Genomic DNA, 27,840 nt, shown 5'->3' with positions numbered 1-27,840 from the left:
AAGTACTTGCTAGTAGCAACAAACTACTTCACAAAAATGGTGGAGACTGAACCTTTAGCCAAAATCTGAGATGTGGACATAAGAAGTTTCATCTGGAAGAACATTATTACCAGATTCGAGATCCCAGGAGCTATTGTGGTAGACAATGGTATCTAATTTGACAGTAAGCTGATCAAATATTTCTGTGCTAAATACAAGATCAAGAACTACTATTCAACTCCAGGCTTCCCACAAAGCAGTGGCCAAGCCGAGGCCTCTAATAAGACCATCTTGAATGAAATAAAGAAGAGACTGGAAGTTGCGAAGGATAAGTGAATGGAGGAGTTGCCTAATGTTCTATGGGTATATCGTACCAGACCAAGAAGATCAACAAGAGAGTCACATTTTTCCATGGCTTATGGCACCGAAGCCATTATACCACTAGAAATCGGCATTCTTGGAGTCAGAACTCAGGCTATAGAGAATGGGACAAATGAGGTATTTTTAGCCTGAGATCTGGATTTGATTGAAGAAATGAAGGAAAGAGCAGCAATTCAGCTAGGGGCATACCAGCAAAGACTTGGCAGGTCATACAACAAGAAAGTGAATCCCAGGGAACTCCAAATTGGGGATCTTGTCCTGAGAAAGGTTATCGGTAACAAAAATGATCCCAAGGAGGGCAAACTTGGCCCAAACTGGGAAGTTGTTTTGGACCAGAGTTGTCAAGATTGTGATATAGAGGTTGTCGATTGCCGACTTCCTTTTTCATTTACATTGATTGACATGTCGAGTTTTGATGCTATATTGGGTATGGACTTGTTGTCATCGTATCAAGCTGTAATTGATTGTTACTGTCAGACGGTGATTGTATGTACCTCGAGTGGTGATTGTTTTCATTTCATGAGGGACAAAGGCGATAGAGCCTTATTGCTTGTGTGTGATCCACGTGATCGGGGCGAGCTTAGTCTCATTCTTGCTACATTCTTGGGTGTCGAGAGTGATGTGGTTCTAGTTGAGTTACCGAGAGTAGTTTGTGAATACCCGGATGTCTTTCCCAAGGATCTCATTGGTTTACTACCTCACCGTGAGATTGAGTTCTCTATTGATTTAGTGTCTGGCACAACACCAATTTCTATGGCACCGTATAGATTTGCACTTGCCGAATTGAGTGAGTTGAAGACTCAACTCCAGGAATTGCTAGATAAGGATTTTATCCGCCTTAGTACTTCGCCTTGGGGAGCACCAACTCTTTTTGCCAAGAACAAAGATGGTGCATTGCGACTTTGTATTGATTATCAAAATCTGAACCGATAACTGTTAAGAACAAGTACCCATTGCCTCGTATAGATGACTTGTTTGATCAATTGAAGAAGTCTTGTCGTTTTTCTAAGATAGACTTGAGATCTGGTTATCACCAGTTGAGGATAAGGGAAGAGGATATCCAGAAGACGGCCTTCCGTACGCAGTATGGCCATTACAAGTTCCTAGTGATGGATTTTCAGTTAACCAACGCACCGGCCATATTTATGGATTTGATTAATCGAATCTTCCTGTCAATTCTTAGACCACTTCGTAGTTATCTTTGTTGATGACATCTTGATTTACTCACCCTTTGAAGAGGAGCACAAGGAACACTTTCAAGTTGTGCTTGAGTTGCTTAGAGCCCACAAACTATATGCTAAGTTCGGAAGTGTGAATTTTGGTTGAAAGAAGTAAAGTTCTTAGGCCATGTGGTATCCGGGGAAGGGGTGACTGTAGACTCTTCTAAAATAGAAGTAGTACAAGATTGGGAATAACCTAAGAAAGCCTTTGAGATCCGCAGTTTCTTGGGATTGGGCAGGTATTACCGATGTTTTGTGAGGATTGCTCTAGATTAGCCTCGCTGTTGACTAGACTGACGAGGAAGGGAATTAAGTTGGTGTGGAGTGAGACTTGTGAGAAGTCATTTCAAGAGCTTAAAGTTAGACTTACCACTACTCCAGTGTTAATTATTCCGGAGAGGAATTTGGGCTATTCGGTGTATCGTGATACTTTACAAGAGGGTTTGGGTTGTGTCTTAATGCAAGAAGGGATGGTAGTAGCTTATAGCTCACGTCAGTTGAAAAAACATGAAAGGAACTATCCTACCCATGACTTAGAACTGGCAGCCGTGATCTTTAGTTTGAAAATTTGGAGGCATTACCTTTATGTTGAGAAGTTTGAGGTGTTTTCTAATCATAAGAGTTGAAGTATCTATTCTCACAGAAAGACCTAAATTTGAGGCAAAAGAGGTGGATGGAGTTTATAGAGGATTACGATTTTGAGTTGCACTATTTTCCGGGGAAAGCTAATGTAGTGGCTGATGCCTTAAGTAAAAAGTGCTTTAGCAGTATAGTGAGTATTGTTATTCGGGAATAAAAGATGTTAGGTGTTATTGGCGAGTTTGACTTGCATCTTGGTGAGTCCGTTGAGTCGACAACTTTCTTTTTGGTAGTTGCACAACCTACACTTGTGAGCCGAGTTATAGAAGCATAGAAGGGTGATCTTGAGGTAGAAACCCTCCGGGAGAAGATATCTAGTGGGAAGGTAGAAAAGGGCTTGAACATGTACTCTGACTTGAGCGTTAGATATCTTGACTGTCTTTTCGTGCCGGAGTCTTGTCGAGAGGACTACTCCGAGAGTTTCACCATTCATGCCTTGCGGTGCACCTAGGAGGCACAAAGATGTATCACAACCTTAGCCGCCAGTTTTGGTGGAAAGGAATGAAGAAAGATGTAGCCGTGTTTGTGTCGAGGTGCCTTACTTGTCAACAAGTGAAGGCTGACCATCAGAGGCCAGCGGGTTTGTTGCATCCCTTGCCTATAGCTGAGTGGAAATAGGAGCATGTCACGATGGATTTTGTCATGGGTCTTCCGAGGACTCAATGGGGTAATGACGCCATTTGGGTGGTGGTTGACCGATTAACCAAATTAGCGCACTTTGTACCTATGCGCACGAGTGACTCAGTAGATTATCTAGCCGACCTTTACATTAGGAACATAGTTCAACTTCATGGGGTCCCTGTGACTATTGTTTCGGATAGAGATCCGTGTTTCATGGCTCGGTTGTTGTAGAGCCTGCAGAATGCCTTGGGCACTAGGTTGACTTTTAATACCATCTATCATCCTCAAACTGACGGGCAAACGGAGCGTACTATTCAGATCCTTGAGGATATGCTTCGAGGTTGTGTCCTTGAATTTAAGGGGTCATGGGAGAGACACTTTCCCTTAGTGGAGTTTGCCTATGACAATAGTTTCCAGTCGAGTATTGGTATGGCACCATTTGAGGCCTTGTACGGCCGATTGTTTCAATCTCTTGTGTGTTGGGCCGAGGTGGGTGATGCATCTATGATAGGTCAAGAGTTAGTTTAGGAAACGACGGAAAAAATTGCATTTATCCGTAAGAGGTTAGTTATGGCTCAGAGTCGTCAGAAGAGCTATGCCGATCATAGGAGGAGACCGTTATCTTTTGAGGTAGGAGATCATGTCTTTTTGAAGATATCAGCTAGACGGGATTTGATGAGGTTCGGGAAGAGTGAGAAGTTGTCTCCTTGGTTTATTGGGTCCTTTGAGATCCTAGAACTGATTGGGGAGGTAGCTTACCATTTGGCCTTGCCACCACAACTTTCAGGAGTTCACAACGTGTTTCATATTTGTATGCTTCCGAATTATGAGCTGGATCCTTCACACGTGTTGGATTGGACTGAGTTAGAGGTGGACGAGGACGCCTCGTATGAAGAGAGACCGGTTAGAGTTCTAGATACTCAAGACCAAGTCTTGCGAGGCACGATGATTCCTTTGGTAAAGGTGTTGTGGCGATATCACGGGGTTGATGAGGTCACTTGGGAGCATGAGGCGGAGGTCCGTAAGAAGTATCCGGACCTATTTATTGATGTTTGAATGTGTATTGAGAACTTTGTTATGTTAATGTAACATAAACATTGTATATGTTTCGAAAATATGAATTGTATATTCAGTAATGAGCATAGGTTTATCTTGTTAATGAGCATGGATAACCGGTGGATGGGTCATGGTAATAAATTGGAATTACTATCATTATCTTAATTGGTTTAAACATGGTTTTAATGTTGGATTTAAAATTTCGAGAATGAAATTCCTTAAAGGGGGAGGTTGTAGCGTTTCTAGTTTAGACCCGCCCTATTTGATGTTTTGGATCCGGGTTTCATTGCCTTATACAGTTATTCATTTCGTGTTTCCCCTTACTTCTCTTTGAGTTTAGCTATTGGGATATGTTGGTGACGTTTGGAACAGGTTGGCAGCTTATTTTTCAAATTGTTGTTATCCAGAATTCTGCTTCTTCGCTTAAGCGGTCTTTGTGAACTTCTCGTACTTTTGCAGGTCTGCAAAGATACTAGGAGTTGGCATTTTCTGCTCGAGCGGTCTTTCTTGCGCTTAAACGGTGTTGGCTCAAGCGGTCTTTGTTGAGCTCGAGCAGTGGTCTTTTGTCTACAAAATTTCTGGGAGTTTGTACTCTTCGCTTGAGCGAAAATTCCTGCACTCAAGTAGTCCCATGTTTTTGTGTCTGGACGCTCAATCGACATTTCTTGTGCTCAAGCAATCTGTGCGTATATCAGTTCATAATGTCACTTTTCTGAGTCATTTTTTCATCTCTCTCTGTAATCTAAAAACCCTAGATCTACACCCACTCTCTCTAAAACTCTATTTCTCTCTACAAATACATCTAAATCCGTCAAGTTCTTCACTCGTGTCCCTTTGTTAAAAAGGTAGAGCACGCCGTGGGCTTCCTTTTGATTCGAACAGAGTTAGGTTTGGGTTTTTGAAGTCCCATCACTCTTTCTCTCGTCTTCTAAATTTGAGGTAGGGATTCTTCGCACTTTCTATGAGTTTTAACTTAGTTATTGTGATTTCTAAACAATATTGTGATTTTGGGAATTTTTGAAACAAAGCTAGGGTTTTGGGTTAAACATCAAAAGAGAGGTTTGTTTTTACAATGGATTCTTGGTAATATTTGTGGTGTTGGAAATGAAGTTGAGTTAGGATGGAATGATTGATTTTGATACTTGGGATTGATTTTAAAAGAAAATTGGATTTTTGCCCTAAATGTCTCAAATGTGGATTTTATGTAAATAATGAATTGATGTTGGGAATATGAAATTGGAATGGTTTTGATGAGGATGGTGGAGTTGAATATATATTATCTCTCACATCTCAAAAATTTGGAAAATTTATCTTTAATGAGATTTAAATATCTGTTTAGAAATATCTGTTTTGGGTTATAGGTGGATGATAGCTATGATTGTTGTAGAAATTGCATGAGAATTAGGAGAATTGAAACTATTTTCTCATTCATTTGCATTGAACATTATCTCACATTTATACATTTGAAATGTTTATCGTTTTGAGAAAAATGTGAATCTGGGTAACATGTATTATCTCGTTGAAACAAGTTGGCTTGAGTGTCTATGTTGAAAGTCCTAAAAATCGTGCGTATACATGGGTGCCAGTCCCGCAGACAAAATATCCATAAAATGGCAATAGTAGTGCTTGTATAGCCTACATTTGCATGGGTACTGGTTCACGGTTTCCCGCAGATGAAATTTTCGTGAAAGGTTATATTTGTTTTTGAGATTCCTAGAATGTGTTTCACTGTCCTGTTTTCTATTGTAAAGGAAATGAATTATGATATTAATATGGCATTGTATAGTTTTGGAAAGAGACATAAAATGTTTTGGCACAAGCATTGCATATGCATTTACCTTATAGCCTTGTTAAGATTCATATACTGTATTGGATTATTTCTACTGGGCTTTGCCTCACCTTATGTGGGAAAACATTTTAGGTGCTGATGATATGCCTCAGCCAAGGCAATAGCTTGGGTGGACTTATAGCAAGAGCTTCATTTTGTTGATTTTTTTTTTTTTTTTTTTTTTTTTTTTTTTTGTATATGTTTTGTATAGGACAAGGGTCTTTAACTGTATTGGACTTGAATTCCACTTGCGTTGTAACCAAGCACTATCTTGGAAAGTTGTATGCCTTTAGAGCACTTATTATATGTTTTATTCTCATATCTTATCTCTTGTTGTAACATATGCTTTAGATTAAGAATAGACTTGTGAATGTAAATCTGCATATATTACCCTTTTGTACAAATAATTGGGATTAATGGCCGATAACTATTTCATCGCATGTTATTACACAGTCAAATCATAAATTTAAGGATATGCAAACTCGGCAACAAAATGTTGACTTATGTTACCCTTTTGTACAAATAATTGGAATTAATGGACGATAACTATTTCATCGCATGTTATTACATAATCAAATCATAAATTTAAGAATATGCAGACTCAGCAACAAAATGTTGACTTTTTATACTTTTAATCAAGTATCTGAGATAAAATGGTGTTATATGTAACTTACAAGTTATAGTGTCAAAAAGACATTTATAGCAATTATATAATAGTAGTGTTAAATACAATTATATAAGAAGTGTCTGATGAAAAGTATCCGATACATATTCCATACCCTTGTCTGAGTGTTGGGTATCCGACAAGGGTATATGATTTATTTTGAAGAGTCTGTGTAACATAGTTGTACAATGTCTTTATCAATGAACGCGATTAAGTAATTAGCTGATAATTTATTCTATTTTTTTAGAAATTTGGACTTGTAATTAGTACTAGTTATAAGAAATTAATTTCTTTTATTAATTTTGTCTATTTTTTTAATGTTGTATTTTAATCTTATGTTTCATAGATATAGAGTGACAACCACTTAAAATTTTTAAAAACAAAAAGAAAAAAATTTAGAGGGGATGAGTCTATAATATATAGATAATTGTAGTTAATAACACTATAATAAATGGTGTCATTGAAATTGTAAGGGAGACGATCGCCCCTTCTTGCCGAGAGGCTCTATTTGCACCTCAAAAATTAGGTTAGGCACTAACTTAATGAATATTTTTTTATTACTATTTTGTCCCCATTTAAAATGACCAAAAATTACTTGATATTGAAAAAAATATAAATCAAAGTGTTTTGGACACTTCATTCATAATCAAACTCAGTCTTCTATTTTCTTCATACTCTCTTCACTTTATATCTTCATACTCAACTCTAATTTGGGGTGCATTTAAAATTACCTCTTCTTGACACGCCGGTTTACTTGGAAATATTGTTATAAGAAGACTTGTAGAAAAGATGACTAGAAGTAGAGCCAAATGGTTTTTCTTTTTCTTTTTTTTTCTGGTCGGTGAGCCAAATGTCTACTTGTTCACTAATCACTACAATGGTTGGTTGGCCAAAGAAGTGTTTCCTACTCACCTTCCTCAGTGACCCATCATTAGTATATGAACTTCACTCATTATTGACTCTGAAAACTCTCTCTCATTCTCTCTTAGCATTCTTACACGAAAATTGAAATTATCAAGAATTTTGAATACGTCAAGCAAATCAGGAATACTAATTAGCTATATTCATCCCCAACCAAACCCTAATCTAGCTTATTGAAAGTTTTTGGTGTAAATTGAAGTTGATGAAACTCATATTTGTATGGTTTTGATTCGATCTGATAACCTGTCACAGAAGATAAGATAAGTCTTTGGGGGTACCGTTGTGATGCCAGCCAAAGACCCTTTGATATCTTTGCTAGAGAGAGAGTAGAGACAGAGAGTTTAGGGTTTTTTTGTCTATATCTTGGCCTTTTATAGAGGGTCTTTATCTTGGACTACTAGTGGTGGTGGGCTTCAGTCTCACTCGATCATAGGTTGCCATGGGTTGATCTATCCAACCTGGGTCTTAACTCATAACTATGAAGACTAAAGTGACACTTTGTTTAAACTACAAGAACTAATGATGTAATTTACCTTTCTTTATAAATCAAGTTTAGTTGTGAAAAATTGTATGGGATTAGCATTCTCATAGGGTCATGTTTGATTGTCAAATTAAGTCAACAGCAATTATGAGTATAATGAGATTGAGTAATAATATTACTAGTGTCGTGGTATTAGATTGGATTGGAGATGTAAGATAAAATATGTTATTTGCGCGTTAGTATGATTATACTAGTTTAGAATTAATTTTACAAAATTACGTAAAACCCCTTATTATATCAAATATAACTTTGTCATTTTACTTTACAAAGGCAAAAGCAAAAAGTTAGTAAAATTCTCTAATTAAAGCCACTGAAATTTCACTATTATAATAGGAATAAATGTTGTTACAATTCTATTTTTGAATAGAGAAATTTTAAAATTTATGGGTTAAAAATTACAAATTTGAGAATTGAAAAACACCACTACCACCAATCATTACCACCAAAGCACAATAATTGAGCACCAACAGCAAACCACCATCACCTCAAATTGACATTGATTTAAAAAATTTAAAAAAAAGAAAAAAAAAAAAAAAAAAGAAGAAGAAGTAGCAATTAACATACATGAAAGTGGAAAACTAAAGAAGATTAGAATTCTAATGAGTTAAAAAAGTAACTTAACATGGTAAATAATCATGGTGTTGAGATGTATGATTCTAATGAGACAAAAGTAATTAACCATGTCCTCATATGTGATGTTTTTCATGAAGAATCCTAAAAAATGATAAACAATCCATACCCGTAGGTTTTTGCATCTCTATAGTCTATGCCAACACTCCAAACAGGTCGCTACAGGGATTAAGCCTCCATTTTTGTTGATACTTCAGTGAAGATGTTGCTGCTAATAGTGAGCTCTAAAACATGTGAAGAGTAAACTTACTCTTAAAAATTTTAAAAATTTAGAGACTTTAACTACCAAATAATTTTAAGTAGGACCCTAGCTCGTACAAAATTATGATCAAGAAGGTATTGCAAAATTTTCAATTTTAGGCCCGGTTTGGCAAGAGACTTTTTTGGTTAAAAAAGCAAAAATTTTAACAAATTCAACCCCATTAGCAAAAGTCACATCATACGTACCTATCAATTAATTATTTTTTTCCTCATAACTATCTATTCAATCAAAAAAAAAATCATTCTAAACACATTAACTTTTTTTACCTCAGAGAAGTAAAAAAATCAAAATGTCACTAAAAAAGCTAAATTCCTAAACGAGCACTTAAAAAATCTGGCAAGAAAGGAAAAGAAAAAATTATGACCTTTGCAATCACTAATCCCTGGATTGTGTTCTTCTTCAAAAATGTCCCACCATTGTAATTCAATGGATTTTTAATCTATTTAAACATTTATATGGTTTCCATCCAAAGAAGAAGATAAAAACTAGAACTATTCAGATAATTTTATGTTCAGAATTTGTAGTAAATTGCTAACATAACATTAAAGTTGTATTTGAATCTTGAATTTGTGTAGAGATTTGCAAAGGAAAAATAAAGAAAGTAACAAATATTTAGTTTATACTTTAATTCTTTTGTTTTTCCTCAACAAATTACTCCTCAAATCCAATATTTAACCGCTACAGGATACAAAATTAGAAAAATGAAGGCCTCGCCTTTTTTATATGAAGCCGAAATTTCACCTATTATGTTACTGATTTACCATATGTATTGTACAACCAGCTGATCATTATCAAATTTTCTAAGATGTTATTTTGTTGCATATCTCCCATTCTAAGAAGAATGAATTCAAGTAGCTCCATAACCCTAATTTGCATAAACATAATTCACCATATTTTACAATTCCACAAACTTTCAAGCCATAAATTGTCATATGATTCTGTCGGACATAATTACATCATATTTCTTAAAATTAATTTGTGTTACTGAAGGTTTTATTGACATCTTTTATGACATTTGACATCACATTCCCAAACGTATTTTTGCAACCATTGTCGGAAGCAGCACATTGAGTACACCAACAAATTAAACGTGCTGCAAAAGATTAATGAAAACAGAAAAGTATTCATAATTTGCATACAAAATGATGGTTTATTACTCAAAAATATAGTGCTCATTAAAATAATATTTAGGCTTTGTTTAGCATGTGCTATTTTAGCACATTATCTTATTTGGGTCACAACCATCTTATTTGAGTCACATCACCTTTTATTTAGGTCAGATCACCTCTCTATCACATCATTTCAACCCCAACTCACACGTCACATTTTTCGTATAAAGTCAAAAAGTATACTAATTTAACACTTTCCAAACAAACCGTTAATTACCAAAATGCCACTCACATCATTTTGGTGAAAATTATGTATAAAAATTCTATAAGAACAGTATTTTCCTAGTGCAAATGGACTAATGAGGGATCACATTCACCTTTCTCAACTCAACCATTGGTACTGGGCTTGACTGAGGCAAAAATACTTATGGGGTCTCAAAAGCTCCAAATTTATTGGAATTCGTTAAAGTTCTATGAATTTAGTAATTAGGTAAACTCTATCAACTGAGTAATCAGGTATACTCTAGAATGTATGGAAAATGCAAATAACGTACTAATTTGGCTACAAAATAGGGTGTACTTCGTTTGAAGCAATTTAAGGTCCAAGTGAGAGCTTTAATCAAATTGACAAAACATCTGGTACTTTTGTTCTAAACTAGTTTCTAAATCTTGGTTAAATCTATTATGAAACAGGCATACTTGTATAATTTGTAAAGGTTCATAATACTACTTCTTTTTTCTTAAAAAAAAAAAAATCAAATTAGATAATGAGATACCATATTGAATGTAACTAGCTTAAACCCTTACACTGTATTTGGTAGAGGGATTTGGAAAAGGACAGGGAAAATTTTGGTAAAATATGAATAAAATATACCTATATTTCACTTAGTTTCACATACCTTTTCCCTTTTCCTTTTCAAATCCCTTCCCAAAACTCCTAACCAAACACAGCGTTAGGAAAATTTGAATTACAGCAATCACAGACATTAAAAAAAGAGAAAAAGGAAAAAAGAAAAAGAAAAAAAAAAGACTCAATTTATCTAATTTTCACTAGTGCATTACCTTGGCAATAGAAGTATGCATTGTGAATAGTACAATGTTAAGGCACGAATGTAGTTGAAGAATCTGGAATTGATCTTGGGGGAGAAGATAAGTAAGGCTTAGGCGGGACTTGCAAGGACTCCACGCTGCCTTCTAGCATTTCTACCACCTTGCTTATTGATGGTCGGTGCAAGGGATTTGTTTGTATGCACCACAAGCGGATTGTAATCATCTTTCTTGCACTTTCATTTGCCTCATCAATCGTAATGCCATGCACGCCAAGTTCTTCATCTAGCTGAAGTCGCTTGTATATCCAATGTGGAAAGTATATCTCACTAGTACGATCAACTTCGACATCAATATTCTTTCTTCCTCCAACCATTTCTAGGAACCATCATTCCGTAACTATGGACATCTGACTTGTGTGAAACTCCGCCAAAGTTTCTACAAAATACTTCTGAAGCAATATAGCCGGCTGTCCCTCTGGCACCCAATAGTGATATAATACTCTCTTTCCGTGGGCATAGTTTGGTGAGGCCAAAATCGGAGATCTTTGGGTAAAAGTCATCATCTAAAAGAATATTATGAGGCTTTATGTCAAAATGCAAAATTCGCATTTTACAACCATGGTGCAAGTATCTAATCCTTGAGCAATACCAACTACAATTTGGTACAAAGCTTCCCACCCTAATTGGTGATATGTCAAGGAATTCCCATCATGAATGATTTCTCAAGGAATTCATTAGGCATGAACTCATATATGAGAGCTCTGTTTCAACCCTCAAAACAAAACCCCATCAGTCACAATATTAACATGAGAAGTCCTACTAATGGTTGCAACCTTGTTAATGAACTCTTCCCCGCTACCTTTCAACCCTTTTAGAACCTTCACTGCCACAAGGCATCCATTGTCTAGCTTTCCTTTAAAGACACAACCATAGCCTCCTTGACCTAGTTTGACTCTGAAGGAGTTGGTCATTTTCTTGATATGAGAATAAGTGTACCTTTTTGGAAAAGATATCCACAATTCTTTGGAAAGGCCTCAACATTTTGGTAGCTCTCTGTTTTATTCTTCCAAAAGAATGTGGATTGATCATTTTGTGCGAGTTTCCTTATGATGCAAAACAATAGGATTACTATAATCCCAATTCCAGCAATAGCTGAAGGAGTTGCAAAATGAAAAAAATTAAGCTAATGTCGTAACACAAAAAAATAAATTAGCTTAAAATACTCAAGCATATAAATATTGATAAAAAAATGAATATTACCTATTCCGAGAATCAATATCAACTTCTTGCTTTTTGAAACCCCTATCAAGGAGAAAAACATCAGTTAGATGTTTAAAAAGAAGGGGAAAAAAAGGTTGAATTCAAAGCAAGTTACTTTCCACGTTTTGGATGCACTCGAGCTTTATTAAATGATAAACTACCCTTAATTAAAGAGACTCAGCGTCTCTCTAGTCCATTATTTGGATTGGAGGGTGTCATTGGCTCATTTAGACTAGAGGGTGTTGTTGGTTCACTGTGGGCCCTACATTGTGTCCACTTCGATTATTTAAATAGTTCATCTTGTAAGGTTTACTAAGAAATTATTATTGCAAAAAATCAAGTTGATGAAACATTGATAACCACATGATCAGATCACAAAATTATTTGAAAAAAAAAAATGGATGGCAAATATGATTTTAAGAATAAGACGTTAGTTTTTTTTTCATGATTTTATAATCCAATCATATAGCTACCAATGTTTGATTAATCTAATTTTTGTATGAATAATTTTATCGTGGACCTACAAAATAAACTATTCGAATTACTAAGATGGCCCAAAATGGGTCCACAACAAACAAACTATAGCTAATCTATGTTTTTCCCCCCCTCCCTATTATAGAACAAAGATGAATAGCTTTTTTCTCAAGTGTTTAATTGCCTAGAATTTTGATACCTGAGAAGAAAAGTAAATAAAATAAGTTGGTAAATAACTTCACTCAGCTAATTTGTTTGAAGAACACAACGTTTCAATATTTTTCTTATTTTACTTTTATCTTTTTTCACTCTTTCTTGAGGTTTAGGTGTATTCCATTTCAATATAGTTTTAAACTTAATTTTCTTGATGAATTTTCTTTTTTTAATTTATTATAATAATTTTAAAAATGCAAAATTGTGGTTATTATTTTTTAATATAGTTGCACACACATTTGCCTGACCACTAGCTTCTAATTGAAAGGCAAGATTGAAGATTTTTGGATTAATTCAGAATACTTATGCAGAAATTCCAAAGGTGTTTCCTACTCAGCTTCCTCAGTGACCCGCACTCCATGGACTTGACCCATTATTGACTTTTGAAAACCATCTCTCAGTATTCTTATATGAAATTATCAAGAAATTTGAATACCTCAAGCAATAAAAAATTCTGAATTATTAGCTAAATCCATTCCCCAACCAAACCCCAACAGTTATGATATGGAAAAGGGTACGTTTTGATTGACTGAAAGCAGCAAATGAAAACCTTGAAAATTGAAAACCGAAGCTTACATAAAAATCTAAACTCTGAATTCAAGTTGTGAAATATTGCTACCTTTATTGGTGGTTGCACAGTGAAATTCCTGGTTGTCATTTTGACATTGGCCTCCTTCTAGGTAACACCTCAGACAATGTTAAAATCCACCTACTACACACCTACCACTACTACCTACTACACACTCACCTACTTCACCTACTCTCCACCTACTCCTCACCTACTCCTCACCTACTACACACTCACCCTCTTCTATATATAGGAATCATGAATCATTGTAATAAAGAACAATACATCAATCAATAATACATCAATTTTTACATGGTATCAGAGCAAGGTTAACAACTTAGTAATTCCGCTTCACCGGCGGGCGGCAACCTCGCCTTAGCCGCCTGCCGGACAAACCCAAATTTCCTTAATTTCTTCTTCAATGGCAGATTCTTCAACAACACTTTGAAACTCCCACTGGCCAGGCATCACTTCACCATTTATTCCACTTATGTTTACACCAGCACAAGGCCATGTGAACCCAATGCTAAAACTGGCAAAGCTACTCCACTACAGAGGCTTTCACATAACCTTTGTCAACACCGAATACAGTCACGAACGTTTACTCAGGTCCAGAGGTACCAACGCGGTCCACAGGTTGCCGGACTTCCAGTTCGAAACCATCCCCGATGGCCTCCCTCCTTCAGAAGCCGACTCCACCCAAGACATCCCTTCTCTCTCCTAATCTACCTCCAAAAATTGCATTGTTCCTTTCCGCAATTTACTCTCCAAGTTCAATGACACGTCATCGTCATCGTCATCATCGGATGTGCTGCCGGTGACGTGTATCGTCTCCGATGGGTGCATGAGCTTCACTCTCAAAGCTGCTCAAGAGTTGGGTGTCCCTGAAATACTCTTCTGGACACCAAGTGCTTGTGGGTCTTGGCTTGTGGTAGAACACTTTGAGAGAGGGTTTGATCAACAATGGTTGTCACTAATATTCTCAAAGGTAATATTTCTTGGCAATGGTCTAGTTGCTATTGTCGCTGGGTTGTTCGGAAACCTGCTAGTTGATAGCTTGAATCTTGGGCCTGTAGCACCTTTTGATGCTGCTGCGTGCTTTCTCGCAATTGGGATGGCCATAGTAAAGAGTTTGGTGAGAGTAACATTCTGAAGCAGTGGAGATCACAGATCACAGATCTGAAGCGGCCCTACATTTCATTCTCTCTCTCTCTAACCATACTTTTCCACCACCTCGAGTTCTCTGTCTGTCTCTCTGGTCCCTTTCTCTCCACTAGACCCACTTTCATCATATTTATTATTCCCCTTGTTTCCCACTCTCTCAGTATATATATATATATATATATGTATAAAACCCACTTTACTTTTCTTTATTTTATTTTATTAAAAAAAAAAAAAAACGAATATCTTTATTTATTTATCTTATCTTTCTTGTGTTTCTATTAAAAAAAAAAAAAAAACTCTTGCTGATTAACACATATCCACACACACACGGCAGACACCCACATGCACACCCATGAAGACACAGATCCACATCCAAACACACACGGCAGCCACACACCTGCATACATAGGCACTCATCCACCTCACACCGATATTTCTCAAATAGTCCATCCAAATATATTTTTTTTTGTCTATTTTTTATTTTATTTTCTTTTTATTATTCAACAAAACACCAACACAAAAAAAAAAAAAAACAAAACAAAAAAACAAAACAAAACATTCCACACACTTGTCATTTCTTCATGCCGGGGATCCACCTCGATCAGAATTTTACACCAAAAAAAAAAAAAAAAAACAAACCAAACAAACCAAACAAACAAACCAAACCACCACATCCACAGGCGGGATTTTTCTTCTCTACTCTGCCGCCGGTCTCTTCTTCTTGCCTCCGTCCTGGACGGCCCTTAACGGTGTTGCCTCCGTGTTTCCCACTCCACTGGGCACGATCACTACTCCCTGCTCCTCCACTGCAGCATATGGCGGACCTCCAAATCGGAACATCACGGTGGCCTTCCGCTTCAGTTCCTTATTTTCCGCCTTCAGCACACTTATCTCTGCTCGCGCATCCTTATACATGCGCTGGAGCAGAGCCAGTTGGGCGTTTAACTGCTGCACCTCATTTGTCTTACTCTGAAGCCGGTGCGACAAGTTTGTGACCGCCATCATGGTCTCAACACATGACTTCAATGTATACTGATTGGCTTCAATATCCGTTTGCACTGTCATTTTTTGCTCCACAGACCGCATAGGAAAGTTCAACGGAGCAAACCCTGGTGCGCTTGGTTGAGGTTCACTGGCCACCGCACCAGTTATCTCTCTTGTTGACTCGTTGAGGTCGGGAAATAGGGTGAGCAGACCACGGGAAGACGAGGCCATTTTCTGGGCAACAGAGTATTACAGAGTGTTACAAAGTTTCTCTCTCCAAAAACGCAGAGTTTTTTTTCAGAGAAGGGTTGGCTCTAGAGTATTTACAGAGTGTTTCAGAATGACAATGTTCAGAGGTTTCAGCCTGGTTTGGTTTCCACAGCCTCCGCATTGGTTTATATCGACACTGACGACGCGGCCAACACGCTGCTCTGTCGCTCACGTGCCTCGCCGCGTCTCCGGCTCACCTTTTGATGGCTCGACGCTTTCTGTCGGGCACGACTTTTGATGAAGTGGGCGCGCCTTTTGAGGGCGCGACTTTTGAGGGCTCGATATATATATCCATGTATATCTATATTTGGGCAGCCTATATACACCATCATACAGTGTATTTTCCAACGGTCCGACATGACCTCATAAACTGTCCCGACATTTGATTCCGGTTAGCCTCTACAACGGTCCGGCATGACCACATAAAACTGTCCCGACATCGATTCCGGTTAGCCTTTTTCAACGGTCCGACATGACCACATAAAACTGTCCCAACATTGATTCCGGTTAGCATCTCCATCGGTCCGGTGTGACCTCGTCAACTGTCCAGACTTTATCTGCTACAACGGTCTGCCACAACCATACAGTGTCCTCTACAACGTTATGACACCACCATACAGTGTCCTCTACAACGTTATGACACCATCATACAGTGTCCTCTACAACGTTATGACACCACCATCCAGTGTCTTCACCAACGGTCTGACACGACCATACAGTGTCTCCTATCCTCCTTTATTTTATGTATTGGTCTATTTTCTTATTTTGTTACTCTCTGCAAACTCAAGTTGGTTAGTTCCTATCCCCCTTGAGTTTGCGGGGGGCTGTTAAAATCCACCTACTACACACCTACCACTACCACCTACTACACACTCACCTACTTCACTTACTCTCCACCTACTCCTCACCTACTCCTCACCTACTACACACTCACCCTCTTCTATATATAGGAATCATGAATCATTGTAATAAAGAACAATACATCAATCAATAATACATCAATTTTTACAGACAATCCTCAGACAAATGCAATTCGAGAGAGAAGTTATGGGTTAACAGTTTGAATGGGTCATCCTCATTAGGATTCGTGTTTGATAAATTCAGGGGCAGCTGAATTACTGAGCAGCTAGGTGGAAGAGGGGCAGGAGGGGAGGATTGATGGTTGGGATCTTTATAGTGTGGATATTTATAATACAAATTGTAGTCTTTGCAGTTTGTGTAATTATGAAAATGATCTTTGGGGGAAACAAGATAAATACTTTTGTTGCATTTGAAGAAGGTGAGATTATATGGATGGATTGTGAATGAAATAGAAGTAGTATTGGGAAAACTCAAATTCTTGAAGACATCACAACTTTCATTTTCTAATTGGGTTTGGAGAAATTGGTCACGGATTCGGAAAATGATATTGTATAAGTTTTCCTCTATTGCTAATACATCATACCACGGCCCTTCATTTCCCAGTTGGATTTGTGAAAGTGGTTCATCACAAGTTACCGTGCACAACCCACATTGGGGATACGTAGAATTGGAGAATGGAAAGCTTAGTGGATGATGGAGTGGTTTGCAGTCGAAGGACTTGGGATAAGTAATCTGGATTTTGTTGTCTTCTTGGGCTGAGAACAAGTGAAGAAGAAGAAGATGAGAGAGGACAAAGATAGCAAGAAAGAAGGGAACATCCATTGAAATGGAAATTCCCAGAAAATAATCAAAAACCAAAACAACCACACACAAAAGCAAAAACAAAACAAACAGGGGTGAAATGATCTTCCTAAAAACCATCAGTTTTTTGAACTTTGTGTTAGTGCAGAATTCAATAGAATTTAGAATAGATGATGTTGAAAGATCTGCTCAACACGGCAGTTGACTTACTAAACAAAAATTATAATTTTATATTTTTTGAGTCATAATTATAAAAAAAAAAAAAATTGTCATAGCTAAACACAACACGAGACATTGTTAAAAATCTTATGAGTCATAACTAAAATAATTTTATAATTAAAGAATAAAATTAATCATAACTAAATAAAAAAATATTATAACTATAAGTGGATATGGTAAACCCTTTCATGGATGTGTATATTAAAATTTCTCATGAGATAATATAGATGGGACAAATGATTTAATAGAATAAGTGAGTTATTATATTTAGTCAAAATGAAATAAAAATATATAATTATTTTTAAGTATTGGATGAAGAACAAAAATAATCCGGAGAGAACTCATTCTTTAAGGTTGGGGGATCACTGTTTTGACCTTTCCCGGTGTGCCTCCCGTTGTGCTTTCAACAATTCAACGACACCGTTTCGACTTACTTTTTTTTTCTTTTTTAAATTCTGTTCTCACTGTTCCATTTCTTAGAAGTGGTGCTGTTTGAATAAAAAAAAAAAAAAAAAATTGGTCACAATGCTGTTTGCTCTCTCCTTTTTTTTATTTTTATTTATATATGTATATATATATATTTATTTTTAAGTTAAATTTTCAATCTATATTGCTTGCATTTAAAAAAAAAATTTATTTAATTTTTTTTAAGAAAATTGGTCTAAGATCTCTACCCAATTTTTAGTATGAGGAGAGATCCACAATAATATTTTTTGATACCTAAGGCCCCTCAATGTTATTTTAGGTTACAAAATGTGAGAACCCGAATATACAAATAAAATAAATAATTAAATAATAATTATTTTACAAATCTCAAATACTTTACTTGTGAATCTTAAGGTGCAAATTAAATATTATTGAACAATCTTTTAATTAATTTTAAACCTAAATAAATTTATGATGAAAGTATTTGGTTTTGAGGCATGATTTTTATAAAAACAATAATAAGAGACAAATTAGTAAGTATATTTTGATCTAATAATAATTGTATTTTATTAAGTTAATGGAAAAAAATAATATAAAATAAAGGATAATTATTTATTGTTTTGTTTAGATATATAAAACAATCTTAGGGTTCCTAACAATACTATAGCAGTAGCAACAATAGCAGCAACGTGAGAGAGAAAGGGAGAGCAAGAGATAGAAAAAAGAGAGAGAGAGAAAGAAGCTTCCAGCACCTTTGTGGCTCAACAACTCTAAGGTAACAATCAATCTATTCTTATTCTATTATAGTTGTTTACATAGTTATGGTGCATGTGGGTGTTATGAGTTGTTGGAAGAAAAACGAACGGTTTGGCTGATTGGGATAGTTTTGTGTATATTATTATCATGCAAAATTTTAAAGCTAATTAAGGAGCTAAAGTCGTTGGATAAGAATTCTACACAAAATCACAAACCTTAAAAATTAAGAAATCATATCAAACTAATGAATTTTGAACTGAAATTTTTACAGTAGCTTAATTACATGTTGAAATTCATACTATAATTTTCTCATATTTTTTGGGAGTCAAAATCCATATAAATTGATGCGTTCAAATCTGTTTAGAAAACTAGTACAAAACAGTAACGATTGCTCGTGTATACTAAGAGAACTGTTGATTTCTTTAAAGTGCTGCAGAAAATAACCTGTTTGGATATAATTAATTATAAATAATTGTTTTGATAAGCAAATCGAGTAAAACCAATTGGGTTTGAAAACTTAGGATATATTAGTTGACATTTAGAGGGTTTTGGAATTTTTTGAACAGCGTGGAGTGGGTTTTTAATTTTCAAATTTAGCAATTGAATTGGGAAAACTTGTTTAAGATTCTATTTTATCTTAAAGTTACTTTTACTTAAGTTTCAATCTGAATCCATGTCTTGGTTAATTTTAGACCTTGAAGAATATGAACTTAGGTATTATTTAAGAGTAATAGTGAGTGGGGTAGAGCTGTGTTAGTGCACTTTAGTGTGGAATACTTAGTTTGTTATTCGTTTTAGTATTTTTGAATTGGTAGTGACATGTAGTTTTCATACCTAGTTTAGAGCACTAGTTGAACTTTTATACTCTATTCGAGGATTACATTATTTTGTTTTCAAGCGAGTAGATGCATGCTACATATTTTTATAAATTTTTTCCTACCCTAAACAGTTGGAAAATTAAATTGTTGTTTCAGGACTAAATTATTTTGATAAATTATTATAGTATCAATGGAATTAAATGATTTCTGAAATATGTGTAAACTTGACATACTGTAAACTATTTGTTATGGTCTGATATTTATAATGATAAACTACTATGTTTTGCGAAACTGAACTATATTTATTATTGGGACTATCTGTATATAAAAATCTAGGGAATGTAACGCCCTCAAAATAACACGTTAAACCCATCAACATAGGCATGCATTGGTAATAAAGATAAACATTATTCTATTCATCAGAGTAGTTCTTAACAAAATTATTACATGTTAATCAACAAAAGCAAATGCCCTACGGGCTTACAGCTTTCCAAGTTAACACTTAGTTACAACAAAAGAGTGCTAACTCATTTACACATTAAGCCCTTGGCTTGAATATACATGTAATACATCAAGAAATAAAATAACAAAAGTCCGCCTGCCTCTAGCCTCCCAAGCTACGTCCTCGGAGGTGGCATGCTACCTGTACCTGAAAATGATATTCCCATATAGGGTGAGCCACAGCCCAGTAGAAATACGCTAAACCAAATATGAACAATGACTAAAAGATTAGCAGTTGCTAGATGGCCAACACTGATACTTTCCTTTATCACACTTTACATTTTCATGACATATAAGTCCATATTACCATTAATTTTCCAATTCCTTTCAATTCTCAATTTACCCCCATGGCTCAGAACCTGGCCAATAACTCATATGAGACAGTAACTCATATCAAACACTTCCAATTTCATAATAGATAAGCATACTAGCTATATCACACAACAACAGATAAGCATACAAGCTATATCATCACTCCCACAGATATGCATATGAGCACTATCACACTTCCAATGACAAGCATATGAGCTCTGTCAATACATCACTAGATAAGCATATGAGCTCTATCTACGGAGTCCATCCCCTATCTCCTCCCAACAACATCCGGTTTAGAGGTCCATCCCCTATCTTCCCCTAAACCGCGGAGTACATCCCCTATCTCCTCCAACACAACACAATGCATATAAACAATAATTATACACATCATTAACCAATACATAACATTTAATGTATTCATTCAACCGTCATACTCAATGACACATTTCGGTGATTAGTTTTAGTTTGCCTAATCATCATGCATTGTCTACAACAACCAAGACTATCCTCCACCGATAGCCCAAAGCAGTTATTTCTATACAGAAAATAAATGCAACAAATGGATATAAAATCGACGTCTCCAACTAGGTGAGTGACATAAAATCCAACTGCACCCTTTAATCTCATGTATTCCCAATCTCAACATTTCCGATTCAATTCCTTATTTTTCACAATTAATTTTACAAATTAATTAACCAATGTAATTAGGGCATTTTCCATAATTAACATTACAACCCTTAGGTTCCGTTTTCATTAATGTCTTAACATTAATTTCACATTTTCCATGCCAAACATGCATCTAGGTTTGATATAGTTAAAACCCCCAACTCTTGTAAATTTACACAAAAGCCCCCAAACTTTCACAAATTACTAAACCAACCCCAACATCTCAAAATACTAAAATTTAAAGACAAAGCTCATAAAGAGGAGTAGGATATCCCTACCTCAAAGTTTGAGCTCCAATGGAGATGAACACCAAAACCAAAATGCTTCAAATTCTGAAATTTTCAGATTAAAATGTAGCCCTCGACGATCAACACAACTTTTGTAAAGACCAAAAGTGAGCAAACAACTCCTACTAGATCAAATCTAAGAGAGAAGGGCCGGTTTTAGAGTGAGAAGCTCTGAAAATGGCTTTTTGGAAAAGTAAGAGAGAGAAAAGATCTTGAAAAAGTGATCCAAAAGTCGGATCTCGGATTTATATAAAAGTCGCCCCGCTCGAGCGTCAAACTCCCCGCTCGAGCGTCACTCACAGACTCCCGCTCGAGCGGCCAATCCCTCGCTCGAGCTCCGGATGCACACTCCCAGAACTTTTGCAGGCAGGTCTCCCGCTCGAGCTTCCAACTCCCCGCTTGAGCGGCACTCACACAATCCCGCTCGAGCGTCCAATCCCACGCTCGAGCGTCGAACACAGCACAGGAAATACTGGATGGGTGAAACTCCCGCTCGAGCACCAAAACCCCTGCTCGAGCGGACAGGTCAAAATCTGGGCAACTAGTTTTGGTTTCTAATCTCAACCAATCTGTAACAAACCTGCCCAACACATCCTATAACTCAAATACAAAGTAAGAAAGGATGTACACCAGGTAATAATCAACTACTATCATCCACGGACACATGTCCGGATCACTGTACAACAAGGGTAAACCCGGGATCGCTATAGGTAAAGTATTCCACTATGTGTGGTGACTCTAGCCACTAGGAAACAGATCCGGGTTGGGCTGTGATGACTCTAGTGCTCAACGATTGTAAGGAAAAGACCTAGGCTAGGCTAGGTGACATTCAATCGGATCGTCTTAGAGAAAAGGCCCGGGTTACCACCCCGAGGATGACTCTTGGTTCGATATTGTATCCAACGGGATTATTGCCTTGAGAACTTTGTGGCATGTTACTTGTTATTCTTGGTGCCCACAAAATTGTTAGTGATCAAGTTGTAATCTGTTTTACGTGAAGAATGTCATTTATTATGTTCTTAAGAGACATGAGTATTTTAAATGTTAAATTGTGAAACATTCTTTTTGAAACAGATCATCTTTATCAAAACTATATGTCAATCTAGGTTCTATGATATATATCTTAGTTTGGAATTGAATCCTGCTTTCAAAACTGTATTTACTATCCATGTTGTTACTCACTGAGCTATCAGCTGACTTAATTGTTTATCACTTCCAGGTGTTAGAAGGACTTAGAGTGGACTCATGGCGTAGCAGGGACTCAATTGCATGGACCTTTAGGACATTTATTTATTTTGTTTTAGCTTGTTATGTTGGATTTTGTGCATACATTGTGGTTGGATTTTATTTAGAATTATTTTATTTTATGAACGGTTTGTGTCCCATTTAGTATATATCTTTTTTTTTTGGAAGTTTGTTATGACTGGTTTTACCATTTATACTCGTGACTAGTCATTGGATTGGGTTTTGATTTATTTATTTCTGGGCTATCGTCACATTTATTCTTTGTGATTTTGGGTTCATGTTTAGGCTTACGTGTGCCTTAGGCTAAGTCTCAGTGGGCCACGACCGGTCATGCCTGGATTTGGGGTGTGATACAAAATACCTATTTGACCCTTCTTTAGAATATATGTGGTTTTCAATTTTGGAAACTGAAGATTATATTGCTATTTTGTAGGAGATTACGTTGGGATGAACTTGACGATGGAGATTTTTGTGAAGAACTTGATGATGCAGATTTTCGTGGAGATTTTTTAAGGATTTTGTAATTGTTGATCATATAGGAGTTGAAGTAGTATTGATTTGATTTCTAGTGGAGTTGAATAAGGTAAGTTTAATAATCAATGTAAGTTTTTGATTTTTCATTTGATTTGTATGTAAGGATTCCAATTTCATATTAGTTTTTCAAATGTATTTTAAATTAGGTTTTTGTTTTCAGTTTTAATCAATGTGAGAGAGAGGCCAGCTTAGTGTAGTTGTTTTTTATTTTTTAAGTTGATTTTTCATTCTTTGTTATTGACAATGGAGTTGATTTTGATTTTTGGAGTTGATTTTTCGTTCTCTGTTACATGCTTATTAATGATAAGTCTTGTTCTTTGTGTTTGGAGACCAACTCTATTTTTTTGCACTTTTCTAAGTTTTGTGCTCTTTTTTTTTTTTTTTTTTTTTTTTTTTTTGCACTTTTCATTTTTTTGCACTTTTCGTTGTATTCTAGAGAAAATTGTAGGTTTGTTATTATAATCCAACAAAAATCATAGAGAAAATTGGAAGCTTGTAGTCCAGTGAAAATCACAGAGAAGATTATAATTTCATAATAGATCTTCTCTGGACTCATTAATTTTCTCAGTAATTTTGTTTTTGTTATCTTGAAGGTGAATATAAGTTTGTAAATTTCTCTAGACTTTTATTTGAGTCCAGAGAAAATTATAAGCTTGTTATTATAATCCAGAGAAAATTATAATTATTACAAATTTCTCCGGACTTTTATGTTGTGCTTTTTAAGTGTTTTTATATTGAATAAGTTATTTTTCATGTTTTTTCTTTTAGTTTAGATGGACAGTGCAATGTTGTTGCTATGCAAATATGGGAATGATACTATGGTCATTAATGTTTCATGTGAATTGAATTTTGAGGAATTAGTTGGCATTTTGGGTAAAACATAGGAGAATTTGAAACTTGAGACAATTTGTATTTCATATTCTATTGTGGGCCATCCGAATTGTATGGTTCGAAATAATATTGATTTTCTGAATATGTTGAGGGTTGTTTGTACACGTGGTGTTGATATAGTTGATATTTCAGTTATTAGGTGTAATACTTTTGATCAAGAGGATGAAATGGGGTCTAATTTGGTAGATGTTATACATGGTGAATGTGATAGGCTCGTGGATATTGAAAGGAATTCACTCTCTAAGTTTTGTTTTCACCAAGAAAAGGTGTTATAGTCAGTTGGTTGGTGAAATAATATTAGAAGTGTTGGACAAAAGTTTGAGGGTGGTGTGGTTGAGTTCTGTACTATTTTGTGCAAGTATGCTATTGAGGTTGGTTTTCAGTTTACGTATGTTAAAAATGACAAGCTGAGGGTTATAGCAGAATGTACATATAAGGAATCAAGGGGATGTATGTGGCATGTACATGCTTCAGTTGAAAAAACAAATAGGTTCTTTTACATAAGAACTTTAAACAATGAACATACGTGTGGTGTGGCGGTTGGTACTAGTAAGCATGGTAGGATGACTTCCAGCTTAGTTTCTGGGCTGATACTCGAAGAGGTAAGTGCGAAGAATTTAACTCATCTAGTAGATATTGTCAACAAAATAAAAGACAGGTATGGGATCTCAATTAGTTATAACCGTGGTTGGTTGGGGGTTGAAAAAGCAAAAAGTAGTACATATGGAGATTCTTGTTTGTCATTTGATCAATTGCGATGGTATTTTGTTGAGGCATGGAAGAACAATCTAGGTATTTATTTTGAGTTAGATTTTGAAAATAACAAGCACTTCAAAAAAGAGTTTGTGGCTTTTCATGCATGCATTGTTGATTTCAAATATTGTCAGTTATTATTTTTTCTTGATGGAACATTTTTGAAAGGACGATATAAAGAAGTTATGCTTGCTGCAACAGGGAAAGATGGGAATGAAAGTAATTGTAAATATATCTAATTTTCTCTAAGTATGTGAATTTTCTATACATGTGGAAATTAAGTGAATTTTCTATTTTTGTGGTTATGTTTTGTGAATTTTCTCTAACACTTTGAATTTTCTCTAGAGGTGGCCACTATGTGAATTATTTCTAGAGGTGGCCATTGTGTGAATTTTCTCTGGATGTTGGCACTGTGTGAATTTTCTCTGGATTTGGTCACTATGTGAATTTTCTCTGGATTTGGTCACCATGTGAATTTTCTCTGGATGTTGCCACTGTGTGAATTTTCTTTGGATTTGGCCAGTATGAGTTTCTTTGGATTTTGGCAGTGTGAAATTTCTCTAGTTGTTTGTTGTTTTAATTTTCTCTGCGTGTGTATATCTAATATGCTTGTCCCTATTTGTTTTGTAGGGCTTTTTCCTATAGCTTTTGCCGTTGTTAATGCTGAGAATAAAGACAATTAGTGTTGGTTCCTTGAACGTTTATGTGAATTATTGGGATCAGAGAGGGTGATAAGTTTCATTTCACGACATTGTAGTATTGTGGAAGGAATTGCTAGGTTTTTCCCTAATTGCTATCATGGATTTTGTTTTATACATCTAAAGAGAAATTTGAGGGATATGTTATCATATGGAAACACAAATTTGGTTAGGGAGATGATCGTGTCCAAGTTTTTAGAATGTACATATGTGCCAACAAAGGCGTCATTTCATTTCAAGTTAAATGAATTAAAAAGTAAGAGATGAGACATTGTGACCGTTTTCTTGAGAAGTTTACCATATGAAAATTGGAGTAATGCATGTTTCGAGGGGAAACGTTATGGTAAAATGCATTCAAATGTTGCTAAGTCATTCAATTCATAGATACGAGAAGCTTAGCACTTGCCAATAACAAATTTGGTGGACATGATATGGTTGCAAATCATGAATATAAGGTTTGATAGGAGGCTGCTTTCTAGTAAATAGAATAAAGTTCTTTGTCCTCATATGGATAGTGTGTTGGAGAAGGATTTCATGGATGGGAGGACGTGGAATGTGAGTTTATCATCTGATAATGTGTTTGAAGTGCATTGTTTTCCTTCGGTTATGGTTGATCTTGAGTTGAGAACTTGTTCATATCGAAAATGGGAAATAAATGAGTATCCATGTCAATATGTTGTTGCTGCAATTTGTAAGAGTGGAAAGAATTTGAATTCATTTTTTGAACCATTTTTTCATGCTGATATGTATCGTCAAGCATACTCGTTTCCGATTGGCCCAATTCCAATTGTTAAAAAACCTGTGTGTAGCATTGATGGTGCTATGATTTTATCTCTATTGAGTAAGAGACCATCTAGGAGGCCAAAGAAGAACAGAATTGCTTCTACTGGAGAGTTTAAAAGGGTGATAAAGTTATTGGTCGCCATAATAAGAGGACATGCAAGAAACCTTTATTATATAGTTGAGGATAATACATTTTATTGATTGAATAATACCTTTGAGGATGTTAGAGGAATTTATATTGCATTTTTCGATATTGGTTAACAGAGAGAAATTTGTATGGATATGGATCTCATTACAGAAATAATGTGTCTGTTGTGCGTTGTGTTTAGTATTTTTTCTATAATTTTTGGATCAATGCACTTGTGTTTTTGAAACATACTTTGGGCAGTGTATTTATAATACCAGTCAAATTAATTCAGAGAAATTTGTCAATAGCAGAGAAAATTACTTTGTGTATTTGTGATTTTTGAAATGTACGTTTGGACAGTGTGTATATAATACCAATCAAATTCATCCAGAGAAATTTTCCAATAGCAGAGAAAATTACTTTGTGTATCATGTTTTTTGAAACATACTTTGGGAGTGTGTTTATAATACAGTCAAATTCATCTAGAGAAATTTGCAGATAGTAGAGAAAATTATTATGTGTATTGTATTTTTTGAAACTTACTTTGGGCAGTGTGTTTATAATACTAGTCAAATTTATCTAGAGAAATTTGCCACTAGCAGAGAAAATTATTCTGTGCATTGTGTTTTTTGAAGTGAAATTTATCCAGAGAAATTTTCCAATAGCAAAAAAATTACTATATGCATTGTGTTTTTTGAATTTGATGGTGGTGAATTACTTTGTGCATTGTTTTGTACCAACATGGTGCATTACAAATTACATGATCATATAAGCACCCTCTTTGCATGATACGAGATAAATTTCTCTACGAAATTATGGTAACTTCAAACCAGAGAAATTTCTTCAGACATATAATTTTCCATGTGTGCATTGTGTTGACAATCACCACTTAGCATGCATTACAAAAATATATATATTTAACCATTGATAGTTATGAAATTTTGAAGTTTACATTATCCAAAAAAAGATATATACATATATGTTAAACATCATCATTCTTTCAATATATGAAAAAAAATATTGAAGGGTTATTCCTAATTACATTGTGTGCATTGTCTTCCTTTCACTAGTGTCCTTTTACTATTATACTTTTGGTATTTCTTCTGGTGGTATTTGAATTGATTTTGTCCATGACCAGCCAACTTCGATCGCAAATCTCTCTATGATTTCTGTCCTCATCAACCTTACATCTTCGTGTTGACAATGTCGATCTAATAGATTCATAGTTGATATATTGTCTCATTATGTAGCATACGAAAAGGCAACAATCCACACTGCATACAAATTATAAGTGTAGTTAGTTTTACGAAACATTCAAATTAAATT

The 27,840-nt window shown here is 35.5% G+C and overlaps 1 pseudogene; it reads right to left on the bottom strand.

Annotated features, from left to right (window-relative positions):
- Positions 1-10,909: 10,909 nt before the first annotated feature.
- LOC145801365 (PR5-like receptor kinase pseudogene) lies at positions 10,910-12,049 on the bottom strand (annotated as a pseudogene).
- Between the last annotated feature and the right edge of the window lie 15,791 nt (positions 12,050-27,840).

The sequence above is a fragment of the Camellia sinensis genome, chromosome 10 (genome assembly GCF_055761805.1).
Source record: "Camellia sinensis isolate YWXY chromosome 10, ASM5576180v1, whole genome shotgun sequence".
NCBI classification, from domain to species: domain Eukaryota; kingdom Viridiplantae; phylum Streptophyta; class Magnoliopsida; order Ericales; family Theaceae; genus Camellia; species Camellia sinensis.
This window is presented reverse-complemented; position numbering and strand designations above follow the sequence as displayed.